This window comes from Cyanistes caeruleus, chromosome 5 (genome assembly GCF_971803275.1).
Source record: "Cyanistes caeruleus chromosome 5, bCyaCae1.hap1.1, whole genome shotgun sequence".
NCBI lineage: Eukaryota > Metazoa > Chordata > Aves > Passeriformes > Paridae > Cyanistes > Cyanistes caeruleus.
Window position 1 is genome coordinate 67,439,761 of NC_141705.1, and position 24,086 is coordinate 67,463,846.

Below are 24,086 nucleotides of genomic sequence, written 5' to 3' on the forward strand. Positions count from 1 at the left end.
CAATATTCCAGTATTGCTGCTACTGCCAAGTTAATTTTAGCAAAGTCAAAGCACTGAACGGTGTTGAACTACACTATTTGGTTCAGAGTTTTCCAAGATGTACAGGAAGAGACTGTATCTGAAGGATACTTCACCCCATAGTTTCAACTCTTATGTGCCTGCCCAAATGATTGTCATGTGAGCTACAGGAATGGCTGCGAGACTGAAAGAGGAAATGCAAGTGGCTCTCTTACCTGCCTCAGAAAAATTCTTTGCGCTTTGAGGTTTTTGAGTGAAGAACGGCATTGAAGATCACAAAGAGCAGTGATTACTTAATTAGTCCAGGCAGATGTCTACATATTCATTTTTCTGGAATGGAGAATACAGAGTTCTGTAATTCTAAAACTGGATTTCAAGGGGGCAAGGGAGAGCAGAGTTGGCAATATTTTCCATTTGAATAAAGCTTCCATTATTATTTCAAATTACAAAAAAATGATCATTCTTTAGTTATGGCTTCTTACTGTGTGACAATGGAAAAAGCTAGCACAGTAAACCATTTGCAATCAAAAAAATGTAACAGGGAAAACTTATGGAGAGTAACAATAAAAGCACATTAAACAATGGGTGAATGCTTCAATGGAACTTAGAGGAAGAAAGCTTTTAAAAATTTTCTTCTAACACTTACTGTACAGTCACACCAAATGTGAAGACTAAGTTCTAGGAAGTTTTGTTGCTCCCTGCCTTCTCCTAGTTTACTGCACAGTGCATTATTTACATAAAACAGAATTTCTTCTGTGGGAAAGGCTTGCATGGTACTTCAAAGCCTGAATAAATCAGGGACTTCAGCTTGAACTAACAAAAAAATCATCCAAAAAATTTTTTTCAATATCTGCATTGTATTACCTTATCAAGCTCCCTGTCTAGCTGAGTTATTCAGGTATCCACACCAGAAATGACAGACAATGTCTCTCTATGATGATGTGATGTTACTTCAAATGAAAAAAAACAATAAATAAAAATCACAGATTAATTTCCCATACAAATGATGACTCACTACTCCCAAATCCTTCCTATAGCAGGATGCTCACTTCAGTCTGGAAGTCTTCATGTTGCAGCCTGCAGGAATCAGCTTATTTCCTGTCAAGGGCTAGAAAGCCTTACAGGAACTGGTTTTGGTTGAAGAACTTCTCCAAGGTGCTTACCTGTGGGACTTATAAAGCTAAGGGATGTTAGCTCCCTCTTCTTTGAGGTTCAGTGTCCAACCACTCCTACTGCTGTAAGAACAGAAGAAACATCTGCCTATAGCAAGGACTGCACTGGTGGGCAAAGTCCAAATTCCATCCTTCAGGGAAAAAGAAACAAAGACTGAGGAATTCATGTCTGTTCAAAATTTCATCCTTGACTACTGAAAGCATTGGAAGCACATGTGTATGTTTAAAACTGGAATTGTCCTCATTTAAGAATAAAAATAATTTGATCCCATCACCATTTTTCTTAGTCCAATCCTGAACTGCAGATCCAAACAGCTGAGAAAGCATGGAACAATCTGCTGGACAGCATTAAAATGAGCAACTCCTGTATCTTCCCAAGATAAGAACACAAATCACAAAGAAAGGCACTCTGAGAAAAAATTTCTTAGAGGAAGACCTCAATTATTTTCCAGCAAGGCAGGTAATATGCATTTGGCTATTTGTTAAAAAAAAACCAAAAAACAAACAACAACCTGTTTTTATACAAGATTTTACTCATATATTAACTACCGCATATTTTGCAAAACAAAAAGAGACCACAGCAAAGTAAAATCCCAATTTTTTCCTATATTTAATCTGTGATAGTATGTCTGAAATGGGAATCCAGAGCCTCACCAGATTAATATCACCACTTGGACCAGAGAATTTGCCATATCCACTTCTGGTTTCGTTCAGTTGGAGCTTCTGTTTGTACAGTGATGGCTCTTGAACATTCTGGGATTTAAAGTAGTCCCTGAAGAGATGGCTGACAAAAATATGATGTTACTTTTAAGATGCTTTCTAATTATTTCTACCCTCATCCAGAACCTACAAACATCTGATCTCCTTCACTATGCTTCCAAGCTCATTAAAACTGGAACGCTAAATAAGAATATTCAAAACATTTTGTTTTGCATTGCTAAAGGCACCACTGCAGGTACTTGACTCATCCTTCAGACTGTAAATAAATAAATGAAGCCTAGGACAGGTCAAATAAAGACACTATGTTTTCTATGTTTTGTTGGGGTTGGTTTTAGAAGACTTAGGAGATTTGAAACAGATCTTTTATTAAGGAATTGTTCCTAAGGGACTTGACTTACAGAAATTAATTTATACTTGGCAGTGCATTTGATTGATTGCAGTTCCTTTTTTTCAAATACAAACCAGCATTTTCACTACCAGGTGTGGCGGTTGGAAATGTTGGGACTGTAGAACACTGCAAGGCTAATTTCTCCTCCAGTCTCCATTATTTTTATGCAGCTCAGCATTTTCTCATCCTTACTGAGATCTGCTGCAAATTTAAAATACCCTAACAGGGCTGACAGAGTATTGCAACAGTGTTTATCTAGTGTATCATTACAGTTCTTGTTACCCTAATTCCACAGTTCTGAGCAACAACCCTCATTTTATGGGCAGGTCATTGAGCTCTATGATACATGAATTGATTTGCAGGGGAAATACATTAAAACCTGGTTGGAAAAGAAAATCATTCAGGATCTTCACTCTGATTGCCTTTTACAGCTACCACTCTAGGACCACTAAAAGAGTCTTTAGCTCATGTCAATGAAGCTACAATTCAGTGTTTGTCCAAAAAATGTTCACATTCTAAAATGAAGGTGAGGTTACTGTGGTTTCCTGAGTTATAAAGGCAGAATTAAAGATTACTGCAGATTCTTAGATCAGGACCACTTCCCAGCTCAAGAACTATTTAGTGGGAAGAGCCAAGGCAAAAGGCAGCATTCAAGCAAGTGTTGCTGATCAAGTGAGTTATGGGTTCTACATGAAAATGTTAGCAAGGGTGATCCAGTCAGATCTCATGTCTGCCTGTGGTTCAGCACTGCAGCTGCTAACAGCCAGAGCACCAGATCAAATCACTCCTGAGGAGCAGGTTTGTTCAAGCAGGCACTGTGTTTCAGGACCAGTGAAAGACAGGACAGAGACAAAATTGATAGTACTCCCTCAGTGCAAACAGAACTTGCCCTGCGACAAATTTGCTCCTCTCTGGCCCTACTTTTAACATCCCTGCTCTCAAATCCCTATTTTTAGCAGCTTCTCATAAAAGGCATTCTTACTCAGAGAAGTGAATGTTAGAAGTGTTCATTGGAATGAAGCAAACAATTAAGCAACATCTTCCCTAAAGTGATTTTGTAAAAGTTATGGTTTAGTTTTCTTCCTAATTGCTTGGAAAAATCGGATTGGCACAGGAAATGGGAAGGGTTGGCTAAAAGGAGTCAGCTGATGGGAAGCAGCCAGTAACTCCTGCTGCTGCTGACCTGCTGCAACTCCCAGGTAAGAGGACAAGTGCCTCATTTGTAATCAAGTCTATATAAAACACAAAAGAGGCAGAAGGACAAACCTGGTTCATAAAGGCAGCAGTCTGTGAGCAAAAGCAGCAGAGTCAGCAGCCAGTGTTTCACTCCTGATGAGAGCCCACTTGCAAAAGTTCCACTTGAGTACCTGCTGCAGAGCAGAGGCTGTTCTTCACTGATGTGTCAAACCATGACAGCCATACTTCTGTTGCTATTCAAAGAACAGGGATAAACTCCGGGGTTTGTTAGGTTTTAAACAGTTTCCAATTTCAGGCCTAATAGAAGGCAAAATGGAAAATATCTCATGTAATAGGACTTAAAAATAGAAATATGGAAGAACACAATGTTATACTCATGTTACCTATTACTTTTTTCAGCTGAGCAAATTCTTCACAAACATTATAAATACATATCTTTTTCCCCCAATGAAAATAATAATAATAATAAAAAAATCTGTCTCGTAAGCTGCAAGAAAAGAAATGAAACCAAAGCAAACCTGATTCTTGTAAACAGAAAATGTTGCTTAAAAATTCAGTTTGGGGAGCATAAATATTTAATTGCCTTGAGCATGTCTTAGGAGTTCAGATTTACTCAAAATTGTGTCAAGAGCAAACAAAACTGCAAAACAATCTCTTTTAGTAGGAAATACCTTGTGAGAATCAAGTGTTTTCTTATCATCTTTCACTGTTTCACTTGATGTCTGAATCTTGTAACTCCAGCTCCTAGAACAGCATCAGTGGGGGAGAGAGACAATGAACACTCCTTCTGTTATTTGACTGACTGCAAGGTTTTGACATGTAGAGTATTAATAAAAATAATTTATTCTCACAGGGTTTTGTCAGAATAACAAGCTGGTAGCTTTAAATATGGTTAAGAAAATTTTATATATGTTAGGAAAAAAGAAACAAAAAGTTTGAAGTAGTAGGACAAAACCTTCATAAAAAAGGTATATAGCAGATATACATATTTATATTCATATATATATGTATCTCCAATTTCCCAAAGCATTGCTCTAAGAATTAGACAAATCTGGCTACAAAATTCAGATTTTTAAGGTTATTTATTGACTGTAAAGTGAATCCTGACTGATAATAAATATCACTGGGGAACATTAATTATTAAATATACATTGTCCAATCTTTAACAAATCAACTTTAGTAAGAACAGTTTTAAAACTAAAATTAAAAACAATTTCTAGGACACTTATTTAAGTAATTGCACTAATAAATAGTAAGACCTTATATACAGTTAAATGACTAGCAGCCAACTCACATAATCATAGTAAGAATAATATATATGTACTGCAATTTCAAGTGTTATGACTTCAAGAATTTGTAGTAATAACCAAGCATTACTTGCTAAATAACACAAAATTTGTCTGATTAAGTCTGTTTAAAAGAATATGCAATGGGAATAACTAAGAGCTGAAATTAATGCTAAGTGCTAGCTTGTAAACACAGAAATTTACTTCTGACAAGTAGGAAAACATGCAATATATTCCTATAGTTAACACATGTTCGTAGTACAGACATTCCTGTTAATAAATTTCAGGTTAAAATTAATAAATGTGACATGTTCTTCTATATGGAATTTCTTCCAGTGACTATTGTTCCATCTGACAACACAAACTAAAAAATGTCCTGCCTCTCAGAAATATTATTCTGTTTCTGCTTTTTACTTTATTTTTTTCTTTTTTATTTTTCACTTTTAGAAAAACACAGATTTTTTTTTTAGTTTTAGAAAAATATAGGACAAAAACAAGGCTTAAGTTTTAGATGGGGAAGAGAGAATAAGGAGATGCTTTATAAGCTGAAATATTTTTCTCTTAAAGCTATGGAGATGGACAACCATGTTCTGAAAAATACTCCTTTAATTCATGGCAGAGTATATTGGGAAGCATGGAGTGTTCAAAGTGTGGATTTTGAGTAAAAAGTAGAGTAATTGTGATACAGTGAGGCGCTGGAACAGAGTGGAGCGAAGATTTGAGGCCTTGAGGGCAATGAGAAAACTGTTTTCCTGCGAAGCTCACAAAGACAGGTGAAGAGGACTCATGGCCCATACACACCTCAGAGTGATGTGAAATGGGAGGAGTGAACTGATGGCAGATTTCCGGGCAGCTGGCATCAAACAAATAGAAAACTATAACAGAAATATTTTTCTTGGGAGAAACTCCATAGATTAGCAGAAGATGACTTCTGTTTCTATACAAACACTGATAAAGAGACTCTAGCAAGAATTGGGACTGTTTTAAACACCAAAGTTCCAAAGTCTTTTGTCTCTATCTTGTCATGTGAACAAGGGAATGGTGGGGAGCGCGGGATAAAAGGGTTTTCTGGAAGTTTATTCTGGTGTTCTTATTCTTGTGGTTTTGTTAATAAACTTTCTTTATTCCTTTTAACTTTTAAGCCTGTTTTGCTCTTGCTCTAATCCATATCTCACAGCAAGAAATAAGTAAGTTTTCTAGTAATTTTTCAGTTACTGCTTTAAAACCACGACAACTGTGTTTTCACCATCACGTCAGATCAGCTCTTTGACTCACAGCTCACCACAGACCTCGAAACAGGAGGCAAAGATCTGCACCACTTGGCCTTTCAGAACTTCTCACCCATCTATGACCTTTCTGGGGCCAGCTTCAGAAAATGGGGGGGAAGCCATTCCAAAGAACACGACCAATGAAATCACACAGCACTCGGGACTTGTTCCAGGCATCAAATTTTTAATGGATGATGTGAAGTAACACCGAAGCAATTCCTGTCCACAGAAGAAAAGATTTCAAATGGTTTTGTCTCAAGGACAATCACTGGAGGTTGAAAATTTCTGGTGCTGAAAGTTACATGAAGTCCTCAACACTGAGCAATCAATATCCCCACAAGTCTAAACTGTGAAATTACTACCTGGGCAAGGAGAACATTTTCAGGATTTGCAACTCATCTCAAAGCCTCAGTAGAACTCAACCAGCAGAATTCCCCTGAGATGGCACTGTGTTCTGGAAGCCCTCAAATACTCACTAAAACAGACTTGACTTTCACTAGGACAGCTGCTCATGAAAATCTGGGGTAAAACCTAGGGGAAGTGGCCATGTGCACGCATATTCCTTCTTCCCACAGCAGGCACAATCAAATCCTCCTTTGAATGGCCTCCAAGTTGAGCAGCACTCATTGGCACAGCCTCTTCTCCCACAGACAGGCCAGCGAGCAACACGGCAGCGCCAGCCAGGTGGGCAAGGACAAGAGAGAGCAGATGCCAACAAGGCTTGGAAGCTGGGCCAAGGGAGGTTTATGCTGGCCATTGGGAAGAACTTGTGCCCAGCGTGGGCCATTAGATACTGCAATGGCCTGACAGGGGCTGCTGGAGTCATCATTGTGGCACGGGTGCAAGGCAAGCCAGGCCGCAGCGCTCGGGCCCCGCTCTGCTGGCCATGCTTGCCGCCATGGCTCCCAGCTTGGACTCAACATTCTCTCAGGGCTCTCTGCAGCCAGGGCGTTCTGTGCTTCTGTGACATCACAGCCTCTGGGGACGGCACGCTGGCTGGCAACTGTCCCCAGCTGTTGCTGCGCCCCAGAGCCCAGGCACAGCTGCTCGCAGAGAGATGCCCAGAGCCTCGGTGCTGCTGGCAGAGCACTATGGCTGCTCACGGCTCCTCCGCGCTGCTGCAGCTTTACGTGCTGCTGCTCTTGGCTCATCCCCTCGACCCTGTGAGCAAACCTGAGCGCAGCACGGGTGCCTCTCCTCTGCTTCTGGAGGATTGCCATCTGGACGAGTCGGACCCTGAGCGCATCCGGTGGGCGGCCAGGACATTCCTGCTCATCGACCTGCTCATCATAGGAATGGCCATGGGATGGTCTCTAGGAAAAAGAATTCAGAGATGCTGGCGAGAGGTGAGGCAGGGGCTGGGGGGTCAGGCAGGCGGGATGGGGAAGACCTTGAGGGCCTCTTGGGCACCCTTTGGCCAATGCCCTGCGGCAGAAGGGGCCTGAGCTCCTGGCTGGGGAATGCGGCCCAGGGGCTGAGCCCCATGGACAGCACCAAGCAGAGGCAGCAGAGCTCTGCCTGCTGCAGCCTCTTCCCCGGGCCAGCCCAGCCCAACTCAGCCCGAGTCTCTGTCTCCCAGGCCAAAGGCAGCCCCACAGGTGCCGGCCCCGCTCTGCCCCTCTGCCTCTTCCATGGGGATCCCTGTGCTTTGCCTTGCAGCGGAATCTCCAGAGCCCTTCGGGCCGTGCGGGGCCCCGCTGCCATCGAAGACAGGGCTGTCCCACGGAGTTGATGCAGCTGCTGATGGACAACCGTGACCTGATGCGGCTGCTCCTTCGCGACAGCTCTCAACCAACCACCAAGACGGCGGCAAAAGAGGGCAGTGACAGGAGACTCCGCACCTCCCCGCAGCTCTGACCTCCAGCGTCGCGCTCCATCTAAAGAACCTTATGGGGAACGGGTGACCAGTGCCCAGCCCAGGCACTGCGACGTTCCCCACCTTACAAGTTAGCCACACCCCTGTTGTTGTTCGATTCCCCACCACGTTTCCCCCAAGAAGTTGACCTTTCCCTTAGTGTTCAGTTCTAAACAGTTGAAGCATTGAAGTTTTTTAGACTTAAGATTCTTACCCCATAGTCTTCTAGTAACGTTGGATTGTAGATTTTAGAAGTAGTCAATAAAGTTCACGTTTTCTACATGTTGCTGTGTCATTTTCTTGAGGTTGCACCTGAGACCTGGGGACTCCTTGAGAGATGGCTTTGCATGGCAGCTCCAGACTGCCTGCAATGGAGAGCCCCAGTGCCCCAGCAGGCTTTGCAAGAGCACGGAGGGCAGCGGGAAAGAAGAAGGTGGCCAATATTCACCTGCCTCCACCTTCCAAGGAAGCTTGCAGTCAAACCCTGTCTGCCCTTTAGGTGGGACCCTAAAGGCCCCGGCAGGCATCACCATGGCCTCAGGATGGCGGCTTGCAGCACTCTGGGGCACCAGGAAAGGAGCAGGATCATCCCTGGAAAGCTGTCTGGAAAGAAATCCAGAGACGTCTCCCCTGGCATCCAGGCAGGGGCTGAATTCAGGCCCTTGAATCATTTTTCCCTGAAAATTAGCATGCACTAACCCACTAATGGGAAGTGCACAATCAAACAGTGCACTGGACTCAGGAAACTCTCCTTCTGTAACTACATGCCGGTTCCAAACTATCACAGAGCTGGGTCTGAAAGAATAATATTAAAATATGTGCTATGGTATTGACCAAATTCGTTATTTTTTCCTGTTGAAAGCAAAGGCTGTATTTCAATTTAAACGGGAGAAGAAAAATGATAGATGAAAAATTGATTTTTACTGTCTTAGATTTGTTTGCCTGGGGGAATATTGGCTTCAAATTTGAAAGCCTGCATCTTCACATACAAGTCATAACCTTCTATTTCATGCCCCAACCTTGGCAGTAAGCCTCACTCATTATTTACCTCTTTTGGCTGCTTCAATATAAAACACTACACAAGATTCCCACCTGGCTTACTGAAAAACACAAGACTTTATAGGCTGGGAATCTCCAGTTTTAGGAATTTAGCAAGAAACTCTTGCTATAACTTGTCTCACTGCATTTCCATATCTATAGACTTTAATTAAAGAACCTCAAAAGCTTTTGTGTCGGGAGGCACCTTAAAGACCATCTCGTTCCAACACTCCTGTCACAGTCCTAGTTTCTTAATGCCAAATATTCTTTCAGTGATAACTGAAGTGCTTTGTTGGTGCTGTGAATAGAAATACACAAATAAGTAGTTGCTTAAGTGCCACCATACACAATAAGTTGTGGCACAGTCTCATGCAGAGACACAGAAGAAATTTTGCCAACAATTACACCTTCCAGTTTATGATTTAAACCACCACAAAGCAGATATTAATATCTGCTGTGGGTGCTCTTCCAACGGAATTGCAAAGGGGATATCAATCAAGATATAACTTTTCACAGGATTAAGACTTTGCATAAATATTAATCCTTTTACTCTGTCTAGAGCTGTCAAGAACTTCATAATATAGGCCACTTCCTAGTTTACATTTTAAGAGCATGAACTGCTTATAGTGTGTTTTTATAATGAAATGTGCACTGCTAATGCGATTTTTTTTTCTTTTGCACAACACTTTAAAAATATTAGCTTCAATTTCTGAGCTAATTATTAAAATCTCCTTTCTGTCAGAGAAAATGCTTAAAAGCACCTTCTGTTTTCATAGAAATAACTGTATTTTAAATAGGAACTATCCTTCTATTTTTTTGTCGAAAACTGAATGGTTGTGCTGCACAATAATTTATATTATGTGGTATGCATGAATTATTTTATTACCATTTCATTAGATCTCTATGCAGTTTTCTGAAGCAAATGCCATTCATAAGCAATGAATGTTTGAATCAAGTAATTGCTCAGAAAACCTCCAGTATTATCCTGAACTAGGGATGAGGAGTCGTCTTTTTAGTACCGGCACGTCAGCAAAACAGCTCATCGCCCATTTACTGCCTCATTCCGTTGTGTTTCACAACCATGCTCAAGCTGTATAAAATGAAGAAAAGCAATCTCACTATGGGGGCCTTGACTACAAAAAGAAACCCACATCTTCTCTTCAGTGTCTGCAGCTCCTCATGTGCAATTTCCTGTACAGCACACGCTGTGCGGTACGCAATTTGAGAAAGGTGGACCGGTCCAAAAATAAACACAGCTATGGAATACATTTGATTGCTCTTCAGAAAAACAAACGACAATTAGCTGATTACAAAAATCATTCATCTTAAAAAAAAACTCTCTCACTGTGCTTAAGCCCCATAAATATCTAAAATTTGCTTGGATGCAAACTTCACCATCCGTACCGCTTGTGTTGCACGATAACCAGTTCCTGCTTCAGAGTAACTGAAGAAATGGCAATCATGATTTTAGATAAATATACTGATTGTCATGGGGCTGTAAATCTGTGGGGAGACAAAGTTCTCTTGCTGCAGAGAACAGGAAATACCACCTGTGTTTCCAATTACACTTGTCTGCTTGGGCAAGGTGGGATTTTTCTCACCCTTCAAAGCTACTCCTTTAGGAGAAACAATGAAAGAAGTTAGGACTGGGACACAAATCCTACCAAGCAGGTTTACACCAAATTTAAGGACTAACACCTAAAAAAAATATATATATATCTATTCCTTCATCTCATCATCAAATAGTTGTGGCAAGTTGATCTTGTCCAGATGTGAGGACCCCACACCCAGCCAGCCACTCTCTCTCCACAACACAACAGGCTGATAAGATGAAAAAGCCCTTGAGTCAAGATAAAGACAGGGTGATTATTTTCCACTTATTATCACAGGCAAAACAGATCTAAGGATAAATTAGTTTAATGTAACACCAGTTAAAAATAAACAGGGATGATGAGGAAAAAAACTAAAAGAAAAAAGTGAAAATAACTTCCCCAGCCACCATCCCTTCTTTCCAGAGCAAACACCAATCCTTCATTCCCTATTTCTTTACCTCCTCCTCCCACAGCCGAGTGGCACAGAGGGCATGAGGAATGGGGGGATGTGTTTAACCAAAAAAGTGTCTTTCCTCTTGTTCCTTCCTCGTATTTCCCCTGTACTTCAGCAGGGATCTTCCTCATGGGCCACAGCCCTTCGGGATAAACCAGGAATGGGTCCCTCCAAAGGCTAACCTGATGTTTAATGTCTGACAGACAGGATTTCACCTGTCTTGAAGCTATGAGCTTGTCTCAAGCCATTTCATTCACTTGATCTCCTCCTAGAAGCAGCACACAAGCTTATTAAGTTCAAGTTTAGTTCCTCAAATCTGCAAGACCTGGACAACATTGGATTGGAAGCAGAAATAATGGACTAATTCTTTTGGCACATACTTCCTGAAAGACACTTCTGCAAAGTAGCTCACCATCTTGAAAACCACCCAAAAACTCAGTAATCCAAACTGCCTTAAAATAAAGCTATGAAGCAGGCAAATTCTGGCAATTACTCTAAGCAGTCCATGTCAAGACAGGGCTTGTGATAACAACTTGAGGTGAATTAGAGAAAGAAAAAACGTGATGTGACAAAAAACACATTCCTGTCCATCTTCATATTTCTCCAAGCAAGCTCTTACCTGTCCATGTAATTAAATTACCAGTGATGTTACAAGCTCAGGAGCCAAGGACTTCATTGGCAGGCGTCAGTCACTTTCCAAGAGCCCTGTTCAAAGCTGAAAAAGACACCAATTGAACAATGACATGTCCTTGGTAGTGCTGGCAATGACAGAAGCTCTTTTCCAGTCTTTTAGAGACAAAGAAACCCTACATTTTCTCCACTTAGAAATAATCAACAACTTGAGTGTAGGTTGACTTTATCTCAATAGGTCACCTGATGCAATTCTATGGGTCTTGCTAAGGGGAGCCACCAAGTTTGCTGCTAACACTCTGCACCTCACGGCTACAATACAGGCTTCATACCAAAATAAATTATTTTTCTCAAGATGAAGTGCATTGCTCCTAGAACCATTTGAAATGTGCATTTTACCAGCTTTTACCTGTTCAGTTTTACAGATGCAAGTCATTGAAAACCTTCTGGGATGTTTCTACACTGCATTTCTCACACTTTAACCATAGCAGTAAAAAATTGCCTTGAAAGAAACAAAGGTTGGCCAAAATAGAAATTCTGAATGATGCAGTAACTTGAAGGTATGAAGTTCATTTTAATGCAACTTCGCTTCTTCTCTTAAACACACTGAAAAGATATCATCCAAAGCATTTCCTTATGCAAAGAAAACACACAACAACTTCATTTCTCACACAATATAAGGCATTGATAAAATTTCAGCAAACATTCAGAACCAAAATGCATCTGCAATGTAAAATGGTAGAAGGACACCAATGAGAAGACTCAGATCTCCATTCTATAAAGGAAGGGGGAATTCATCTTTAAATCCTTTAGCTTATCAGATGCAGAGACACTGGCAGTCAACAGTTCAAAAGTCTCCTCTGCTAGAATATTCACTCTTTTTTTGCACTTCAAAATCCTTATTAAGGAGCAAGACCTCATAACTTCAGCTATAGGAAAACAACTCTTCTCTGTAGGTGAGAAGGCACTACATTCTCAGCTTTTCTTATCTCCAAAGAAACTTACACCTCCCCACGTGATTCTCCATGTCTGAGGAGACCGACAGGCACAGAAATCTACAGATGTAAGGATTTCAAGGCTCAGGAGGCCGAGCAAGTAGGATAACTTCTCCTGCTCAAGCATTCACAGTGCCTGGGTAATGTGCTCTGGTCCTGAGGCACCAGCTGGCTCTGAAGGAAAGAGCTCTACCACTCAACACTGGGACTTGCTCAGTAGAAGGAAGAGGTTAAAACTCATGTAAAATGACATTTACCACAGTAATAAAAGGTGGTTTATTAAACAGGGGCTACACCACAATGCATTAACTTACCTACCCAAATAACTGGACAATACAAAATCAATTTCTCCTATTCTTCTTGCCTTCAGGGTTTTTTTAAGCACTTCTATTATAGAAGAATAAAGATATAGTATATACTATATAATATAGACTTCTAAGAAAACATGGAATACATTCCAGGACTTCTAGAGCTGGTCAACTGACAGGCTAAGAGGCCTGCCATGCTAAATAACAGCAAACAAAATTGTTCCCCGTTTTTATCCCTGACAGAAGACACAACTCTCACACCTACAAAGGCAGGATATTAAAAAGACACTGTTAATATACATGGATACTTGAGTGATTAATTATGGCATCTCAAATAATTAAAACTAATGATGCCACGTTACTGAATTTTTAACAGGCTAATCTGCTATAAAACAATTCTACTTGGCAAAAACAAGCTTTTCTTTTCTTATCATTAGCAGGTAAGCATTGAAAAAGATACAGCTCTAAAGTTTACAGCACATAGAGACATGTACACAGCCATGATTACTTCTTACAAACCTCAGCCATGAGTGTAACAAGGAAGTTTAAAACTTGGCATTTTCCACAGCAGCCATCATGCAAAGAAAACAGGAGCTTGTGAAGAGATGCATCACACCATTTCTGCAATCTCCTGTGTTTCCCATGAAGGATTACTGTCATGCCATGGAATGTAAAGCTCAGTGCCAGCTTCCTTCCTTATTCGCTAATTCCTTGTTGCAATTTAAGATGGTACCAAAAAATCAGCTGAACGTGTACCTTATGTTTTGGGGCTTCAGGATCTGTTGGTAACTTATTCCAAATCAAAACTTCCCTCACTCAATCCCCATTTCTCTTCTCTTAGCCCTGGCAGTATCAAGAGCCAGCATCAGAGCCCAGCAAGTCCTTCAATCCTGACAAAAACAAAGGGAAGGGAACAAATCCCTCCCTCATCCTAACTCAAGGCATTCAGCATTTAGTCAGAGCTCACCACCACAGATGTAGCTAAGAAACAATAATCCAGCCCCACTCCTCCTCTCCTCATATCTGTCTGTCTAAAAGGAAAAGACACAAACACTTCTTTCCTTCCAGTCAGCCACAGGTGGTGATTGAATCGATGGCAGCAGACATCAGCCATCAAATAAAAAAGGTTTATGTTGGTACATTACTAAATATTAGCAGGGTGACAAGCTAAAAGCCCTCTCTCTGTGCTTTTCTTACAGGCAGCAGGTCAACAAAATGGGAATGGAAATGTCCCTTTTTTCATTCCTCATAAATGAAACTACCTTGATATTATTTAAGAATGCTGCCCAGCTACTATATCCACTGTTCCTGAAACTAATAACCTACAAAAGTATTTGAAATAGTTCAGGATACATCATATTCAATAATTGCATGAAAAAGCAAACAAAATTATCTCCCAGTTTTTTTCTCAGGTGGCAAAACCAACTATTTAGGCAACTTATCAAAAAAAACACATTTAGTTTCAACCAGAAACTTCGATACTTAAATATTACAACCTTCCTTATATATCCAGTTTCTACACATCTAGGACTGCTCCTTTTGCATTTAAGCAAGAAAAAGCATGAAAAAAACCCTAAAAATTTTCATTTCAAAAACTAAACAAGCTCACCTTAAACTGGGAGAAGCTAGAAAACACAAAGGAAACAAATTGGTGGAGAAAACAATTAAATCAATTTTGCTCCACAACTGTAAACTACAAAGAACAAGTACTCACTGTTTTCTTACAGAAATGGCTTCAAGTCACAGGGACTACAGCAAATATTTACTAACTGCATCATCAGTGTGACTGCAATTGTACACACGGATGTCAACCCCTAAAATCTAAAACTGTACACAAGCTCTGTAATTGAAGCTGCATAAATAACCAAAACCACACTGACTGTAGTCACCAACAGCAGAAATTTTATCTGCCATTTAAACTGAGATTAGAAAGAGGCGAGATGCACACAAGACACCAAACCAAGAGACAGTCCAGCTGAACTAGACTTAAACTGCAAAGAAATTGAAATCTGTCTGGCATTCTTACACTTGATACAGCCTTGGCAAACTCATTTCCACCAGTCCCTGACAAATCAGTGTTGTTCAAACCCAGGCTTTTGCCTTTCAGACCGCCTTCAAGAACTCACCACATCATCCAGACAACGTGAAGCAAATCCACATTAAGAGGAAATCTGTGTTAGGACCTACAGTTTGGCTGAGCATAAAAATGACTTGTTTCAACACTGGAAGGAATATAAGCAAGTAGAATATTTATAAAATGGTATTATCTTGAGAGTGAGCATGATTGCTCTAGTGACCAAACTGATTTCTTGACAGCCTTCAAGTAACTTCAAATTAACACCCCTGATGATTTTTCTTAACCTTTCCCACTCACCTGAAGTACAGCACTTTATTATAGTGAAAGATGTAGACTTCCATGTTGCACAAGAAAAAACACATCCATGAATTTTTATAAAAATGCAAATGGGTACATGCAGGAAACAAATTCTAGAGAGAATTATTTGTCACCGAAAACCAGTATTTTAAAATTGCACACATACTGCAAAGTTCATCAGTCTACTCTCTGAAAAGGAGGATGGTTTATGCAAGCAAAGACAAACACTAAACAGCACCAGGCTCCACTTGCCCAAATATTTCTTATCCTGCAATTTTACAGTCCAGCAAAACAGCACCAGCAATTTAAGCTGCATTTGGCTCTTTCAGTTACCAAACATCTTCTGGATTCAGGAATGCAAGCATTACCAAGTAACAGACAACTACACAAGCTGCTCATGTAACACTAGAGAGAAAACAGCTGTAGTTTCAGTGTCATGAAAGTTAAACTACACCTTTTATATTAGTGAATTGGATTTATGAATAACTAAAGTTTCCAGATAGCTTTTTTCCTATTTTCATATGATCATGATCCAAAATAAGTTTAAAAAAAGAGTACAGTTGTATTCAATCATTCTTATTTTGCTGGTGTTGAAGGGAACACCCAAAAGGATTTCTTACAGACTGGATATACTCCTCATGCCAAGCATGGTGTCTGGTCACACAGAGCTCTTGGCAGGATAATTGTCTAATATGGTAAATTATTCATTTTTTTGTTTGATAGTTACTTCTAGAAATGCTTTTAGTACTTTGTGCATTGGTGAAAGTCCTGGAGAATAAAATTAAGAAGTGCAAATGTACCAACATGGCTTTATCACAGCAAAGGACACCACTAAAAAAGGAAAAAAATTTACTTGGCTTCTTTACAACTCTGTCAACAGAGAAACTAATTAGTACTAATTAGCTTCTATATAATAACAACTGCTTTACAGAATACATTCAAACAGACACTGTGCTGACCTGGATGGTATTTATCAGGGTGTCCCTGTAACAGCAACTAAAAGCTATTAACAAGATGTCAGCTTTTCTCTGTATTATATGGACACACACTAAAAGGAGACCTTGACCTCTGACTTAATGCTATGAACTGGACACAAGGTACAAAACCATGGCTGAGGGAGACTGAGGAAAGAAACATAGAAGTGGACTTGATTTAAAGGAGAAATTCTCATATTAATATTAGGAATCAAATCTTTCCTGAAGCAGGAAATGATGAAGCCTCTTGCCCATCACTTTTCCAAGCACCTGGTAAAAGCCAAGCATTTGTTAAATCAGAACTCTGAACTTGTGTAATGAGCAGCAAACCTCAACCCCATCATGTTGCTCTTTCTCTGTTGATGCAAACCTCTGAAGCTGCAAAGCAGAAAAGTATTCTTGCTGCTGTAATATAAACTACACCTGAGCAGAGATGAACACCTAAGCATCATAAGGAATATGATTCCTGGTTTGCCTGACTCACTGTCCCAAAGAAACTGAGAAGGACAACAAGCTCATTAAGACACTGTGATGCCTGGCAGCTGGACCACACTGGGCAAATATTTCCAAATTTTTCAGCTCCTGACTTGCTGTCACACTGGAGAAGTCGACACATCTCAAGGGGCAGAGGCATCACACCACAATTGCATAAGCTTGCTAACCTTGCTGCTGCTCTACACAGCCACCCAACAGCAACTCAGACAGACTGCACTGCATTGGGTCACTGAGATGGACTATGAAAACACAGCTCACCTCATTTCTTTCCCTTCCTCCCTGATGCCTCTCCCAAAAGTAGGTCACCAGTGCCTAGACAGCAACTTCACACCAGGTCATAGGAGAAAATACAGCCTTGGATAGGAGGCAGGTTTGTGTACAATAGAAGAGAATAATGCTAAGTGAATGATTCCCAAAATGGGATTAGAGGACGGCTTTTAGTGATCAGCATAGAAATGATTTGTTGCACACTACCAAGTCTCTCTCATTCTTAGGCAGCTCTTGTCATTTTACTCATGTTTGTGCTCATGTGAGCACTCAGATTTTGACATGTTATGACTTGAGGCTCAGCTAAAGCAGCTTAGCTCATGACATTGTCAGTATACAAATCCTCCTCTTCCACACACAGAAAATGAGGTGCCAAAGACAAGGATTTGTGATGTGCACTCAAGGACATACCTCAGTCCCACAAGAGGGAAAGCTGAATTGTGAGGAACAACCGGATGCCTGTAGCTCTAGGGAAATCTGCAATCCCAGTGATTCAGAAGATCACTGCCACCTGGACTAAGCCATACTTGTTTTCTTGTACCCAAACACTGACTCGTTTTCTCTTCAGCACACAAGAGATTTATTCACATTTCCCAAAGTTCTTAGAGCACTTTGCTAGAGACCATGAACACCTGGCTTCATCTCCCTCTGTGCCTACCCCAGCTGGGACTTGCAGTCCTGGGAGAGAGAGCCAGCTGCCAGTTCCTGTTCAGCAAGATGGGGACTCCTGTGGTAAAAGATTTCAGCCTTGTACAGTATCTGTTTGCTTCACATCTATTCTCTGTGACCATTAGTGATCTGCGGCTCACAGCCAAAGGAGGCAAAAAAATAGGATCTGAAAGTGAGGAGAAGGAGCAAGCAAAGCATTAGGCAGCTTTATGCACTTAGAGCCACCAGAAGGGGAACTAATTGCCTGCTCTTTTCATCTGTTTCTTAAATATTTACTTTGGTTGAGTGTTGGAGTATCTACAAGAAAGACGATTATGCTCACTGCTGAGGGAGAAGAAAGGCAAGAAGGCCACACTTCCCAAATGCACAAAACACAAATTTAGTATGTGCAACAGGGATGTAAATCTCCCTTGATCTCATTTAATGTTTGAGTCCCATGTTTTGTACTACTTTGCAGTTCCTGTATGTAGAAATTCAAAGATTATTTTCATCTCCTCACTGTAACAGTACCCTCAGATCAATGTCCCTGAAAATTTCACAGAAATGCTGCTTTTAGGACTTTTGTATTCAATTAACATCTGTAGAAAAAAAAAAACCCTAACTTTTTTTATGAAGACTTGTGTAGGAGAAGCCACCTGTCATCTGCCAAGTCAAAAAGAGACTTTGTTAACAAGCTAAAACATCCCGTTGCACTCAAAAAAGAAGTGCAAGTTTGAGACTTTGGTAATGACAGGAGCTGGCAGCTTGTCACCTCAAATCCTTGCCACCAAAAAAACCCCAAACCTAGAGAATTTTAATATTTCTGCTAATTCAGCCTTGGAGTTTGACAACTGATCTATGCCATTATCAACAAGTGACATTCTACTCTGTTGAATCACGAGTGGGAAAAGAAAAACTGCAGTAAGGGCTGAGGGTTTTTTAAACAGAGCCTGTAAGAGCAATGTTCATCAAGCACCGATGAGCAAGCGCTGTCAGACAGCTTCTCTGAACAGGATTTAACAGTTTGACACTCAGAAGCTTCAGTTTGAATGCCATGTGTGGAGGCAACATCTGAATAGCAACAGTTTCAAACCTACACGGAACAGAGGAATAGAAAGCTGCAGCACAGGGCAGAAGAGAGCAAATTGCAAGGAGGAGAGGTCTCTGGATGTACTACCAAAGCACCAATCTTCATCTTTCAAGAGTGTCCCTCAGTAATAAACCTATCAGAGGAAAAGGCATAGATAAGTATTCATTTAGAACCAAAACACTGGGATTTTGCCCCTGTCACATTATAATAGCAACCAAGTTCAAGAGAAATCATACATATTTGTATCATTAAACACTAGCACATCTGTGAGCCTATTGGAAAAATACATAGGTTTAATAAAAAATGGCAGTTCTAACAGAAAAAACAGTACAGAACTGAATAAAAATCTAACAATAAGAAATAAATAAATAATAAAATAAATAAAATAAGGGAAAGAACTAAACAAAGAATATATGAATAATACAGTCCTTGAAGTATATTTAAAATCTGCCTATTATTCCTATGAGAAACAGTACATTTTAGACCCTGAGATCAAAACAGGACTAAGACCATGCCAAACCTTAGTCCAACCTTCCTTTTAACCATGAAAAAGCTCAATTTAGGCATTCTAGAATTATTGGCTTTGTTGAAGAAAAATACCCAACAGCAGTAAGCAATTATGCAGATGCATTTGTACTGTAGAAGTTCAAGGTTTATTATGCTTTCAGATTAATAAAATAATGCCCCTGGATAGAGCCAGCCAATTCCTTTACAAGTTTGCATTTCACATTGAATCTAGTCCCATCATTTAATCGTGACAGTCTTGTGCACTATACCAGGTCTGAAGAAGTGTAATGACCTGAAAGCAGGATTTTCATGCATGAGATAATTACAGTGTTACCAGCTAGCCCCACAGTGCAGACAAGAATAGATGAACCAATTGGGGTTTTTTTTAATGTTTTTATTTTATGCAACTCTTCCATATTCCCAGGTAAATATAAGACATAATAGAGACTACCACATTGGTATGAATTTAGACCTTGGATACTTGCTATCTCTGAGGAGAGCCCATTCTGAATGTGATTCAAGTGTGGCAATGTGGTTTTAGGATCTGTACCCATCCTTTCCATGCAACACAGCGACCTCAGTGGGATAGCAAGGACACTCCCCATCGTAGTTATATGAGATAAAGGTTTAGAGTCTCTGCTTCCTTTTCCTTCCTGGCTCAGCCAAAATCACTCAGCTGAGCTGTGCAAAGATGGGGCTGCAGGGAAAAGGTAGCAAAGCCAGCACAGCTCAGGTAAGGTAATAAAATAACAAGCAACCAAGAATACATATTTGCCATGAAAGACAAGAAAATATTTCACTTTGTGCTTTAGTCATGGGCAAGACAGAATATAGGTCCTGTCAGACATCCATCAGACAGAAGAGAAATACTAGGAACTGATTTCGTTTCTGTCATATAATTTATTTTCTTGGCAAACAGATTATATTTTTTTTTGTATTTACTCAATATAGAACTCTTCCACTAAAGCAATTTCTTTTCCAAGTATCAATCTGAAAAAGCTTATCTACTGGTTTAGAAGTACAAAATTAACACTACCTTAATGTTTAACTTTTCCTGTCTTCTCTCCTTTAACTTAGGAGAATTAAAGCAGATAGAAATTCACCCTTATTGGATGTTGCCAAAACAAGTTCTGCAGCACAGCATCAATTTCGTAGCATGCACAGACATTATCACCCTTCTGTCTAAAACTTCAGCTGGAAAATGGTGCTAAACCAGCAACACAACTCGCATCCTTTTCAGGGAGGAACTGCAATGAATATTAAGCTTTACTGAGCATCAGTGCAGAACAAAATTGTAACCATGAAGGATTTTATACTCCTCATGGTCTACTTCAGACTTAGAAATCACCCATCACAAATCAGGATGATGTAATGTGGTTCTGCTAAAACACATCACATGAAGAAAATGAGCTGATTTCCCTTACTGACTCACCAGTCTCCATTTCTGTCACAGACAAACCAGAGAGGTCTGGGTTTGCTTTAATGTATCTGAATAATTCTAAATTGATTTACCAGTATTCATTAAGGCTATCCTTTTAGAAAGACTAAAAAGTCTTATTAATGCATATTCTCTTTCTGAGAGCCACTGTCAACCACGAGACAAATCCTTCCAAGCACCATAGGTTGACCATATTCCATCACACAGCCAATACCATGAAATCTGGCATGCCACAAAAAGGTTTCATACTCACACCCTGTAGTTAAATACCTCATTTGGGCCCCCAATTCTGGCACCTCCATCAAGGGAAGAACCAACCCAGTAACTGCTGAATGAGCTGTGAACAAGCCTCTAACCTGGTGGCCCTGCTTGGAGCCTGCCATTTCCAGCAAGTCCCAAGCAGCTTACAGAGAAGTAAAACACGGCTGTAGGAACTATTTAAGTGTTTGAAAAACTGTAAGAACATAAAATTTCAAGTATCTTGGTTGTCTATCCCTATCTCTTACACATACGTACAGTATACATGGAAATGCTCCTTGACACAGAAATAACACTGTAACACCAGTAACAGTAGCTGACCACAGCAACATTTTTATGTTACCTTGTATTATCTTTGGAACTGAGCAATGAAAAAACAAAAACAAAGCTCTCCTTCCAAGCACTTACCTGAAAATGGTGAAGCTGGCATCCAGCAGAGAAGATCTACAGTAACACTGTGGATTTACTGCCATTAAATCACATTAAATCACACTCAAAATCACAATACGAGTAAGGCAAGGAAATAGAGGACACCCTTTTAGTAAAGCATGAGGGTCAAACCTCAGCTATTCTGAATTTTATGGGACAAACTCACTACTTTTTGTCCTCTTATTTTTTTACAGCTGCAGGCCAGCAGAGGCTGTAAAAGATGGCTTGAATTGGCATAAAGCAGGATGTTCCCAAAAAGCCAAGCAAGCTGTTTGAAAACAGGCACTCTGAAATGACAAAATATCTACAATTACCTTTCACACAGATTCACATTTCCACTTAAACAAAACAAATATTTCTAACAAAGAATTAACCATTCCTGCTTGTCTCACTTTCATTAGCACTAATTGAGCCCATTTGTTAAAAAAGCTGCAACAGACAAAGGCATATGGAAAAACTGAAGGATACTAATCTATCATAGAAGCCAAATATGCTGGCAATATTCACTGAGCTTTATACTAAAAGCTTGATCTAATCATAATAAAACACAAGTCATGTCAATTATTGGCAGCTTCCCTAAGCCCTTAAAGGAACATAACTCTATAAAATCAATGTAATAAAAGAATTAACATTGAAAGTCTTCTGGTTGATGCCATAGGATCCATCCACACATACACATATGGTGCTAATGTTTGAAACTTTCCATTCTGAAGTCATTAATGCTATTTAATACAAGATTACTATTCATTTTGGGTATGGAAGTTACTTAAACACCATTTGATGCTTCTTCTCAACCTACACTTTCTACTTTCAAGCAACTCTCCTCATCTCTCCTCCTAACATGATTTCTTTTTATTCAGATGAATAGATGTCAGCAAATAAAATGCTTGTATCTACTGTGTGTAATTTGTTTTTGTACAATGGAAATCATTCTACAAATAACAAAATAATACAATAAATTGAGATGGCCTTTCTGACACCTCTTTGGCTGATGCTGCTACTTGAACCCTGGCAGGGTCAAGGACTACCACAGACTTCACCCTGGAAGGCTGCCAGCAACAACAAGTGTTCATTTCCAGGCAAAGATTGCTTTGCTAAGGCAGTTTCAGGGAGAAAGTACCAGCAATTCACATATTTGGGCCCCCTTTCAAAACTAACAAACAGGAAAACTCAAACAAAATACACACACACTTTTCTCTGCCTAATTCTAATCACCAAAAGGAATAGTAACAAAAACAAAATTCCAAAGGTTGAAAAATAACATCGTACTGCTGTGTAAGAGCTCTCCATGCTACAAAAATAATACACATTTAGCAATGCGGCAAGCAAATCTTTTACTTTCTAGTGGCCACTATTTGTTGTTCAAACATCCAATAATAAAAGGTGAGGCAGTTTTCCATTTCATATCTGTAATATTTTAAGTAGATATCTTCAATAAAGCAGCGCCCAGAGCTCAAATAACAACCTGAAACAGCACTGTTTTAACAAAACGCTTTTGTAAAGCCATGGGGCTGCTGCTTTTTTAAACAAATTTCATTTCGCAGCAATAATTTCAATAGCTACTTTAAACCCACCCCACTCCCTCAAGGCAATGGTGGGGTCTGATCAAACTAAAATCATGGACTTGTTTTCTTCTGTGAGAGAAAAAAAGCTTCAGTAATACCTATTTCTTTTATTAGCACCCTGCTGGTTGGTTTATTAAGTATATAAGATAAGGGAAACAATCATCATCCCTCACACATCAGGTCAACAAGGAGTGTTAACCCTCACCTGCCTGAAAGTGCTCAGCAGGGTCTTTGCTCCAGCCTCACAGGCTGACAAATATACATATACACAAATATAAAGTGTGTATAGATACAAGTAGTAATGTAAAAGTTCATAACTAAATAAATAAAACCACCATCAGAAGGAAAGGAATGACCTCGCACCTCACGCAACGCCACAGCCAAAAGCAAGGCAGCCGCAAGGGGAGGCGGCACGGACCGGCCTTAAACAGCCCCTCAGAGCGCTACTCTATTGAAAAAATAAATTTTTACTTTCCTGAGACAGAGAAGGGAGACAGCTCTTCCCAGCCATACGGAGTTCATAGCCAAGAAAACACCACTAACCTGCCGGGAGAACACCAGTCCCTCTCCACAGCCCTGAGGGGCCGGCTCTCAGTCACTCCCTCGCAGCCCAGCAGCCCTGAGGAACGGGACTACAAAGGCTCAAAAAAAAGGGTAAAAAAGACCTTACCCCACAACTTTCACCCTCAGAAACTTTACAAAGGGCAGGAAATCCCGAAGCGGGGGGGCTCCCGTGGCCCCAGAAACCTTAAAAAAGAGCGGGAACACCGCCCCCTCACGGCCTCCCGCCCTCAGAAGTTTTAAAAAGGGCGGGAAGCCGTGAGGGGCCGCGTTCCCGCCCTCGCTCTCGCCTCAGGATCGGCGAACAGGTGGGGATGTCCCGGCGAAGCCTTGCAGGTGTCTTGTCTGCTCGCCCAATTGTGTTTGGCAAGTTCGTTTTTAGCGATCGCTTTCTGTGTGGTTTTTTTTCTGTCGGTTTTTGCTTTTTTTGTTGTTTTTTTTTTGTTATTTGATTGGTTTTTTTCTTTTATTGTTTTTTGGTTTTTTTGCCCGAAAAGCCACCTCAGAGCCTTGCGGGCAGCCTCAAGGGAGAACCGGGTCCGACTCCTGACAGAGCTGT

At 40.3% G+C, this 24,086-nt stretch overlaps 1 protein-coding gene across 7 annotated transcripts in view; it reads right to left on the reverse strand.

The window, feature by feature from the left end:
* The window catches only part of LOC111943078 (uncharacterized), a 39,098-nt gene extending 15,292 nt beyond the window's left edge, over positions 1-23,806 (reverse strand). For 2 of the 7 annotated variants that reach the window (XR_015287118.1, XM_086890157.1), the window contains exons 1-7: positions 23,637-23,743; positions 11,608-11,703; positions 4,167-4,239; positions 3,565-3,792; positions 1,845-1,974; positions 1,182-1,321; positions 234-348 (exon numbers count right to left, since the gene is read on the reverse strand). The gene's annotated coding sequence lies outside the window, so the exon portion shown is untranslated. Of the gene's footprint in view, positions 1-233; positions 349-882; positions 969-1,181; positions 1,322-1,844; positions 1,975-3,564; positions 3,793-4,166; positions 4,240-6,122; positions 6,269-7,222; positions 11,146-11,607; positions 11,704-21,380; positions 21,689-23,509 lie in introns of those variants that run through there. The other 5 variants (XM_086890158.1, XM_086890159.1, XR_015287116.1 and 2 more) reach the window with 5 other exon arrangements.
* Positions 23,807-24,086: the final 280 nt, after the last annotated feature.